We start from the raw sequence: 10,350 nt of genomic DNA, 5'->3' as shown, positions 1-10,350 counted from the left end.
CAGCACACAGCTGTAGCATGACGGAGGTGTAGACACAATCCCTAATCCATAAGAGTGGCTCTGTGGGCTGCACCCAGCAAAGCTGTGGCAGGGAGGCTCCCCTGATTTCTGGGAACCCAATCCCTGCCCCAGGTGTTCAGCTGGCAGGACATCAAGTCAGAGATAATTCCAAACCCTTAAGATTGGACAAGTTTCTGACGGAGCTTAGATTTAATTAAGAAATTTCATACCTTCCTTCTACCTAACCTTTCAATACAGGCATGTCTGTTCTGTGCATGCCCTACTTGACCCATCTTTATGTTTTGAGATTCCACAGGGATGAACTTTTACCTTAAATTGTACCCATATCCAATTTATATGAGACACTAGACTTTAGAATATTGAGTTGATGCAGTAATGGAATGGAGTTTTCATATAAAAAGGACAAGCCTTTGAAAGGCCAGGGTTGCCTGCTAGGGACTTAGTACCCCTCCAAATTCATTATTGGTGAAATAATGACATATATGATAGATGTTCATGGTCAGCAGACAAAAAGACTTCTGTACCTTGACCTTGGACTTCCCTACCTTAAGAACTATGAGAAATATATTTTTTTATTATTCATGAATTGCCCAATTTTATTGTTCATGAACTGCCTAGTTTGTCGTATTTTTTATAGCATATAAATGGACTATGACACCCTTCAGGGGTACTGTGTCATAGGTTATGGTTTGAGTGTGAAATGTCCCCTGCAGAATCATGTTTGAATATTTGATCCCTAACAGGTAGTGTTGTTCGAGAGGGTGTGGCATCTTTAGGAGATGGGTGTTCACTGAAGGAAGTGTGTCACTGTGGGAGGACATTGATATTTTATAACCCTGACCATCTTAGGAGTACAGGGTAATACTTATCACAGGAGGCCAGGACAAGTGGCAGGCATGTGAGAGGCTGCTGGTGAGAAAGCATCCACAGACAGGAAGGTGAAAACAGAGAGAATACCTGAGAAACATTACAAAGAGTTAGAGACAAAGCAAAGAGTGACCATTACTAAGGACAGAAATGGAGCTTCATATCTAAGTCACAGAATCTGCTCTCTGCAACTGGGCAGAACATGCCCTCCGAAAAAGAGCCCAGATGTCTTCCCAGTAGGAGAAAGCTTAGCAGGAAATAATAGCTTTTTTTTTTTTTCTGTAGTTCCCAGTGATATTTTACAGCATATCATTTTAGGAGCAACATGAGTACACAAGTAAAAGAGGGTAAAGAAATAAAACAATGAGATTATTTTTGTTGAGAGGAAAAAATCAGAGAAGCATTTGTATATCCCAGAGAAATCTCTGTTCATTTCCCCTCTTCTTTTTTAAATCTTTTAATTAATAGTTTATGATGTAGAGAGTTTGTATGGACATATCATGTATAAGTACCATCACATTCCTCCTCCCTGCCCCCATTCCACAGGGCCCCTCCTTACCAGGATTACCAGCATTCACCATGGAGTTATGGTTTATGAGATGTGAGACCAGCCGTCAGTCATTGTAAAACAGTGCAATGCCTCTGGACATTCCCTTCCAGTTTGTGGCCCTTACAATCTCCCCCTGCCCCCTGCACAAAGTTTTCTGAGCCATGGTGGACATGTTTTCAGTTAATTTTAGTGTTTTGTTCTCAGCAGGCTCTGGATCTCTGCTTTGGTGCATTTTGAGTGTCCTCAGTGTCTGTCTCTGTCACCACGGAACAGGTTGTCAGGCTGTCTGTGGAAGCAGCACTCTTGCTTCCCTACCAATTCCTCTGTGGTTTCACCTGGGCCCTAGATGATGTGTGAGGGGTAGTTCATCTCACTTGTTCTTTCTGCCTACTGAATAAAGCAAAATATTCTCCAACAGAGAATGAGGTGAGAATAGGTTTCATGGGATAAGCATTGTTAATTAAGAGAGATTTTGATGGGTGTAGCCCCTCTTTGGGCCAAAGAGGGACCTTCTCACTGGAGTCCATGATTTTGGTCTCCATAGAAGACTGATAAAGTTCCCCAGCTATGGGTTCCTTTCCACTGTGCAGATCTCTTAGCCAATTAGAGATCTACTGGCTACCCATGTAGGCTAAGTGACACTATTACACACGTGTGTCCATCTTGTCAGGTTGCTTATTCTTGTAGAGGAGTGTCCCTTGTTACCACATAAGACTGTTGTCCATTTTCCCTCAGCAGCTCATGCACTCATTTCCAGCACTATATGGGCAGACCACCTGGGAACTGGCTTCCCTCCAGATTCCAGCCTGATCTCTCAATGTTCTTGGTAGGCAGCATGTGATGTCTTCAGCAATAGTGTCTTTTACCTGAGACAGATAGGCTTTGACAGAAGCCTATCTTGTTTTGGGGGCCTCGTAGGTTTCTCTGATCAACAGCTCAATGCGGGTTGTAGCCAATGTTCTCATCCGTTTGACATTTGCTCTAGATGGAAAGGACTACACAGCTGGAGAAGTTTCTGGTGTTTTCCTAGAAGTACCAGAAGCACATTTGTGTTGGCATCATGGGCTGGAGGAGTTCTAAAGCAAATGGTAACTGTGTTCCCGCTGCTACTAAATTTTGGAAGGCTGGTTTTTATTATCAAAAATCTAGTACCAATTTTATATTGAAAAGATCCAATATCTTCTGAGATGATCTAACAAAAGGGCTCAGATAAAAAGAGAGCATAAAGCTAGGCGAGGTGGCACAAGCCTTTAATCACAGCACTTGGGAGGCAGAGGTAGAAGGATCACCATGAGTTCGAGGCCACCCTGAGACTCCATAGTGAATTCCAGGTTAGCCTGGGCTAGAGTGGGACCCTACCTTGAAAAACCAAAAAAATAAAAAAATAAAAAAAAAAAGGAGAGAGAGAGAGTGCATAAACTGTAAAAACCATGTGACTTTCTTCAAGATGTTTGTCTTCATTGTTATTCCTATGAAAGCAGTATGTTAAGTATTTTTTTTAATGATGGAGAAATTGAGGTTAATAGCAAAAGAATCAAATAATAATGGATACATTCTCTTATCAAAAATAATTTATGGGCTGGAAGGATGGCCTAGTGGCCAAAGTGCTAGCCTGCAAAGCTAAAAAGCCCAGGTTCAATTCCCCAGTACCCATCTAAACCAGATGCACAAGGTGGTACATGCTTTTGGAGTTCATTTGCAGTGGCTGAAGGCACTAGCAGATCCATTCTCTCTCTCTATTTGCCTCTCTTTATCTCTCAAATAAATAAAATAAATAAATGATTTTTTAAAAAGAATTTACATAGAGCTCCAGTTAAACTTGCCAATGAACAAAGTTTTAGAGATATATCAATTGAAAAATAAGATTTATCAAATAATTCACAATGAGTGGTCACAACAGAAGAAAACCCTGGTATAACAAAATCGATTAAATAGCAGGAGAGGCAATCTCAGTCAGGCAAGGGAGACAGCTGGGGAAGTACCAGCCAAGATGAATGTAAGAAGGAGTGAGGGATTTCATGATTCCATTTCATAATCTCAATAACGACTTGCAGTCCTCAGATCTTTCCCTCATAGATATCATTTTTCTGATTTTCATGCAATAGAGGAAACTGTGGCTTAGAGAGAGAGAGAGAGAGAGAGAGAGAGAGAGAGAGAGAGAGAGAGAGAAGAGAGAAATTAATATATGTAGGATAAAGAAATTGGTACATGGAAGAGATAGTATCCAAAGTAATGTGATACAAGAATTTGTACTTTCCTTCCACACTGTGCTATACTACCTCTCTCCTTCATCACCATTCTTTTTTCCACTGATGACTTTCCTGAAAGCTTGTATCCCAGACATGACTATGAGGTCAATTGGTCTTTAACTCAGAGCTCTATTGGAGGATTAGAATTCTCAAACCTCTGTTGACCTTCCAAGACAGTGTGAAGCTTGCTTTTATCAATAGGAATATCCATGGCTAATATCAGTAGGAGAACCTTGGCTTCTTCTCCAAGGTTGAGAGAATATTATTAGCTAAGCATCATACAGGGAACAAGTGACTGAGGGGAAAAGAGAGGCTCATATAAAATAAGTAGTAAGTAAAGAGGCTTCACATTACCTTGGCCCACTTAGGCATTCTCAAAAAAATGGTGTTAACTTAAATAACTTATACATAACTAATTTAAATAATTTCCCTACCAAATGTAGAAAAATAGCCAAGGGGCTCTAGCAGAGAAATTAAAACTTAGTTCCAGTAACAATAAAGTAATGTGCATTCTTAGAGCTATCCTTTTCTCTATCTTTGTTTTTGACCTTGGAAAATAAGCAAGGCAAAGGAAGATGGCCACCATGAGGCCACCAGGAATGGATGTGATGCCTAGCAAGGGTAGCCTGAAGTTCTGTTCTCAGATTCTCCTTTACTTGGGAAAAGTAAAAAAGGAAAGAGGAAAAGACAATATACTTACTTGAGATCAGTAAGTGAAGATTTGGTATATGTAGGCCCTGATCTCAGTGCCAGTGATTTTAAAGTTGTTTGAATTTTTCCAACTTTAAATCTTATATCTCTCAATTCTATATATTCTGCAAGTTCATTACTTTCAAATCCAAGCTTTATTAAAGTCTTTGGGCATGGGGAAAAAAACACAACTAGTCTTTATGCCAGTAGATCTGTTCCAACAAAGTTCTCTCTTTCCTTTCCCTTTGCAAAGTTCATACACAGAGCCTCCAAATACAATCTCTCTTAGCATTTTCAAGCCATCCCCAGAATAGTCCAAAAACCTGGATTACCACTCTGGAAGGTGTCTTCAGTTTCAAGCACCCAGTTCTGTCCCATACCTCCAGCACACACGTTACAGAAGACCAAAATCTGCATGGTCAGATTCATCTCAGTAATGTCATACCACTTCTTGGTACCAATTTCTGCTGTAGTCCGCTTCATGTTGCTGGGATGACCATCCAAACCAGGCATAGTTTTGAGGAGGAAGGGATTTATTTGAAGCTTACAGATCCAAGGGAAGCTCCATTCTGGTGGAAGAGACTGGCCCCCTTTCACAGATACAAGCAAAGAGGGGAAGCAAACCAACAACAACAACAACAACAAAACCCTCCAAATAGCCAGCACTACAAGCAAGTACAAAAACCACCCTGCAGCAGCAGGACCCCCAAGGCTCACTGTGCATGCTTTAGGCTGAATATCATACTTGCCACCAGAAACACCTTAGTGCTGAACCCCAAGATCCACCTCCCAGGGACACCTCCTCCAGTCAGGCAGCTGGATGCAAGCTTTAATGAAACATCTGAGTCCCTTGGGGAGGGCATACATTTAAACCACCACAATGTGAAATGTGTGTAGATCATGGTACTTGGTAACTAGCCCTGTGCATTGAATCCAAGGAAGAAGTAAAAGTATCAACAAGAATGTTCATCCCAGGCGTATTTGTCAATGTCAAACTGCAAACCCTTTAAATAGCAAATGCAAAACAAAGGAATTTGGGTAGATTCCTACAATTGCTTTCTATACTGTTATGAAAATGAAATGACATCACCTATGTCCAAGAGTGTTGGTGCTACCCAAATATCATGTAGTGTGGATGTCAGAAAGCCAAAAGATTTGGTCTGTATCCTTCCTTTAATATATTTCTAAGGCAAGTTAGTCTACAAGGGTGGAAATAAAGACTCTGGGCTCTATAATGTAGTATAGTGACTGTAAGGAGAATAGCAAGTGAGGCTCTGTATGCTGCAACATTTTGTATCCAGGCTTCTTACTTGCTGTTTGTTTGTTGTGATTTCTTGTTTTTGTCGTTTGAAGAGATTCATCTGGACACTTTGTACTTGTGCTTCCTTCTGTGTATATGGCACACTTTAAGAGAAAATAAAAATTAAAAAATGGGGCTGGAGAGATGATTTAAGGGATAAGGCTCTTGCTTATAAGCTGGAGGTTGAGGCTTCATTCCCTAGTGCCCACATAAGCCAGATGCACAACGTGGCATATGCATCTGGAATTTGTTTGCAGTGGCTGGAGGCCCTGATGTACTCATTCCCTCTCTCTATCTGCGTCTCTTCCTCTCTCTCTCTCAAATAAAATAAATAAATAAAATATAGGAAAAAATGAAAATGAAAACTGGACTGATCATGGAAAACTTAGACATTGCTATAAAAAATTTTGTGCCCTCAAATACTATACATTGACCATGGGACTGCTTTGAACCTATGTTACTCTACAGTTACTACTTATTTTAACTTTTATTTTTGCCTTTTTATGGTTTATATTTCTTATATCTCAGCTTTACTGCAGAAGACTGTGTGTTTCCAGCTTAAGCTCCCAAAATATGATTGTAAGAAGAATTCAGGGAAAACATTGAGGTAATGTAGTTTTTGTGATTACTAGTCTGTTCTGAAACTTAGCTTTTATGCAATGAAAACATAATTACTCAGGCAATAATCAAAACCTGTTCCCAATGAGAACAAATATACATGAATTGTTCAATAAGCAACTCACACAATGAGCTAACTGTACTGGGAAAGTTGCCTATTTATTTTATTTTGAAACACATTGCACTTTTGGCTCAAGGCCCAGTGTTGAGCTGTGTGATTCACTGAGTTTTATTTTCCCTTTCAAATTATTTTAAGTCACTGGTTTTAAGTCTTGATTGCTCATCTTATTTTTATTTTCTGTATTTATTAAGGTGAATACACTAGATACAAAAATGCCTCCTTGTTAGCTGTTTTACTCTATCTAGCAGTTATGTAGAAAATGAAAGTAGTTCAGATCCATCTCTTGGGAATAATAGTAGTTAAGATTACCTTTGAGCCATTGTACATGATTATGCAAAACACCCAATCCAGAGCTCCTTAGCAGCATCTCTAGGGGAACAACAGGCATTTTCCTTCTCTACAGCTTCTTGTACTATGCACAGTACGTTGGGTTCTGCTGGTAATGGGAGGAGGAGGAGGGCTTATAGAGAATGCAAATTGTGAGGAAGTGTTTTGGCCTTTCTACTCTTTCCTTTCACTATATTTCAGCTTGCGTGAGAAACATCACCATAAAATTTGCCACAGCTTGTTCCCTTCCTCCTGAGGAGAGGACAGGACAGAGTACAGTCAGTGACTGTCTTGTAAATAAACTGTATGGCAGAAAATTATCTTGTTAGCCATTTGCTGGGGCTGAGTGTATTTTACCAGAGACATTCCTTTCTAAGTAACAAGGATTTGAATCAGCAGTGGAAGCCTGAATTGACCTATGTGAGTTTGAGCAATGCTGTGTCGTTGTTACTTAAAACTCTCAACAAGCATGTGAGGCATAGTTGACAGAGAGTAAAGATACTCAGGAATCAATGACAAGTTCTCAATGTTTCTTCAGCTATAGAGATTGCAAGGTGAATATAGCTTGGGACATTCACATCATCAGTTTGGGCACCATGACTAGATTGTATCCGTGACACTGTTCTGAGAGAAGGATCACATTTACATGAAACTCTGTATAATGTCAACTAATGCTGAAGAGTGACATTTTGGAAACAAACATATTTGAATCTAGTCCTAGTTCTGTTTGCTGACTTTAAAGAAAAGGGCATACTAATACTTCTATGAAATGATATGAGCTAAATTATCAGTAAAATAATAATAAAATATAATTCTATATCATTTCACAGAACTCTGTTAAATTTCAAATTTTACAGTTAACAGGCATTCTCTTTTATCATCTCGTTCCACAGTATCTAAGAAAGTCATTTCTCATTACAAATGAGAAAAATTTGTGGTCAAGAAGAGACATGACATAGGTAAAGTGAAGTAGGATCCCAGCCTTTGTGATGAACCACTTCCCTTTTAGGATCAGTGTGCTCATGATTATAATGGGATCGCCCCAACAAATGCAGTTGAGACTTTCAAGTGCATTTAATAATGCATTTTAAACTATTTTATTTATGTAAAAAATACATTTCAGTGCTACAGAGATGGTTTGGCAGCTGCGGCACTTGCCTGCAAAGCCTAAAGGTCCGGGTTGGACTCCTGGGGGCCCACATAGGCCAGGGGCACACAGTGACACATACCTCTGGAGCTCAGTTGCAGAGGCTGGGCCCTGGTGTGCACATTCCCTCGCCCGGGGGGCCCACAGGCAGAGTGCGCCCGGAGGCCTGCATTAAAGAGAAAAGAGGATGTCCCTGCTGATGACCTGGGAGTGGACAGCAGCGAGTCCCAAACTGAAGGCTGGTGTCAAACTCGACGCCTCCGCGGGGCTCAGGGCCCGGTGAAGACGGTGTTCTCACTCAGCCGCGCGCCTTGCCCGGCGTGGACCTCCAGCGAGGCGGCCCCGGGACGTGAGCCACCGTGGACACCCCCCGCCCCATGGCGGGCTGAAGGACGCCTTCCCCGCGGCTTTATGCAGGGGACGTTCTGCGTCCTTGGCTGATGAGTATGACCCTATGTGTCCTAGTGGTTACGAGAAAGCAGGGAGGCTCCGAAGAGAAGAGCGACAGAGGCCGCCGAAGCTGGAAAGACAGAAGGAGAAAGGAAAGAGGGAAACGAGGGAAAAGACACGCACGAGGCTAGCGGATTTTCAAGGCGACCAGACAATCATATTCTTATATATATTCGAGAGGACAGAAATTAGTGTAGGCTCAAAAAGCAGATGTGATATATAAAAATCTAAGTGCTTTAAAAGTGTTAAAGGCAGGGATAGAGGGATGGCTTAGCAGTTAAGTCGTTTGCCTGCAAAGCCAAAGGACACAGGGTGGGTTCTCCAGGACCCACGTTAGCCAGATGCACAAGAGGGCATATACATCTGGAGTTAGTTTGCAGTGGCTGAAGGCCCTGTTGTGTTCCCTCTCTCTCTCCCTCTTTCTCAGTCAAACAAACAAATAAATAAATAAAAAATTAAAGTGTTAAAGGGAAACACACAGAGCCTCAAATGGCCATCAGTCAATTCACTATAGCTAATTACAATGTTCTATCATCTTCATTAACTGTCTATTCAAAAAGTGTACTTGGTCCATTCAATAAAGTTGACATTTTATTTATGCATAATGATCTTAGTGATCTGGAAAGGATTATACTAAGTGAGGTAACCCAGGCCCAGAAAGCCAAGCTTTGCATGTTCTCTCTCATATGTGGATCCTGGCTATGGATGATCACACTTCCATGACCTCACAGTGCCTGACATTACTTACACAAGACCATCATAAGAGGAGGAAAAGATCATGATAACAAAATAAAAGAGAGACTGATTTGAGATGGGAAGGGGATATGATGGAGAATGGAGTTTCAAAGGGGAAAACAGGGGGAGGGAGGGTATTATCATGGGATATTTTTTATAATCATGGAAGTTGTTAATAAAAATTTTAAAAAATAAGTAAGAAATGAATTTTTTTTAATGTTAGTCTACTAGAATCCTATACATGGGCATGTTTTTCCCTGCCCCCCCCCCCATTAGCCCTTCCTCCTTTTATGAGGAACCCTCCAAAATAATTTGTTTCTTATGTTTCTTCCTTCTCAAATATTTGGAATACATTTTACTACCTTTTCAATATGAAGTGAAAGGATTATAAAATATGCAGGAGAGCTCTTAAATGATTGATGATGGCATATACCCTCAAAACCTTCAATAGATATAGCTGTATAAGAAAAGACCATATGAGCCATGTAAAATGGAGCCAGTGGCATGGATAGAAATAACTTGGAGACGGGACATATCAAAGCAGGGCTATCAGGGAAGAGAAAGCATGTCCCTTTGTGTGTCTGAATCTGAGTTTCTGTCCAGCTGTGATGAAGAGACTGTTCAAACCACACTTTGGATTTTTGTAAAGTTGTACCTGAAAAGATGATTAGGACATTTTGTGTGTGTTATCACTACCCTTACATCAAGGTGCTTCAGTTATGATTTTATGTATATATTTATATGATGAAATTATTTTGTTTTCTGTTTGGAAATGATGAACTAGAGTGTGGTGGTTTGAATCAGATGTCCCCCACAAACTCATGTATTTAGTGTCCAGCTGGTGGCAATTTGGGAGGCAGAGCCTTGCTGGCATAGGTGTGTTGCTGGGGATAGGTTTATGGTGTGAGAGACAGCTCCCCTTTGCCAGAACTCAGCTCTTGCTCCTGTTTTCCACCTGCTGTGGCAGAAGTGATGTCCAGTCTCTGTTCATGTGTGTCTTCCCTTGCCGTTGTGGAGCTTCCCTTTGAGACTATAAGCCAAATTAAACAACTTTCTTCACATCAGCTGCTTTTGATTGGGTGCTTTGTCCCAGCAATAAGAAGGTAACTATAGCACAGTATTTAATCTCATTAGTAAAACATTGATTTAGGGCTGGAGAGATGGTTCAGTGATTAGAGGTGGTTGTTTGTAAAGCCTGACAGCATGACCTTGATTCCCCAGTAGCCACGTGAAGCCAGAGGCACAAAGTGGCACATGTGTTTGAAGTTCATTTAC

Source organism: Jaculus jaculus, chromosome 11, assembly GCF_020740685.1.
Source record: "Jaculus jaculus isolate mJacJac1 chromosome 11, mJacJac1.mat.Y.cur, whole genome shotgun sequence".
In the NCBI taxonomy this organism is placed as follows: domain Eukaryota; kingdom Metazoa; phylum Chordata; class Mammalia; order Rodentia; family Dipodidae; genus Jaculus; species Jaculus jaculus.
Note: the sequence above shows the minus strand (reverse complement) of the source record.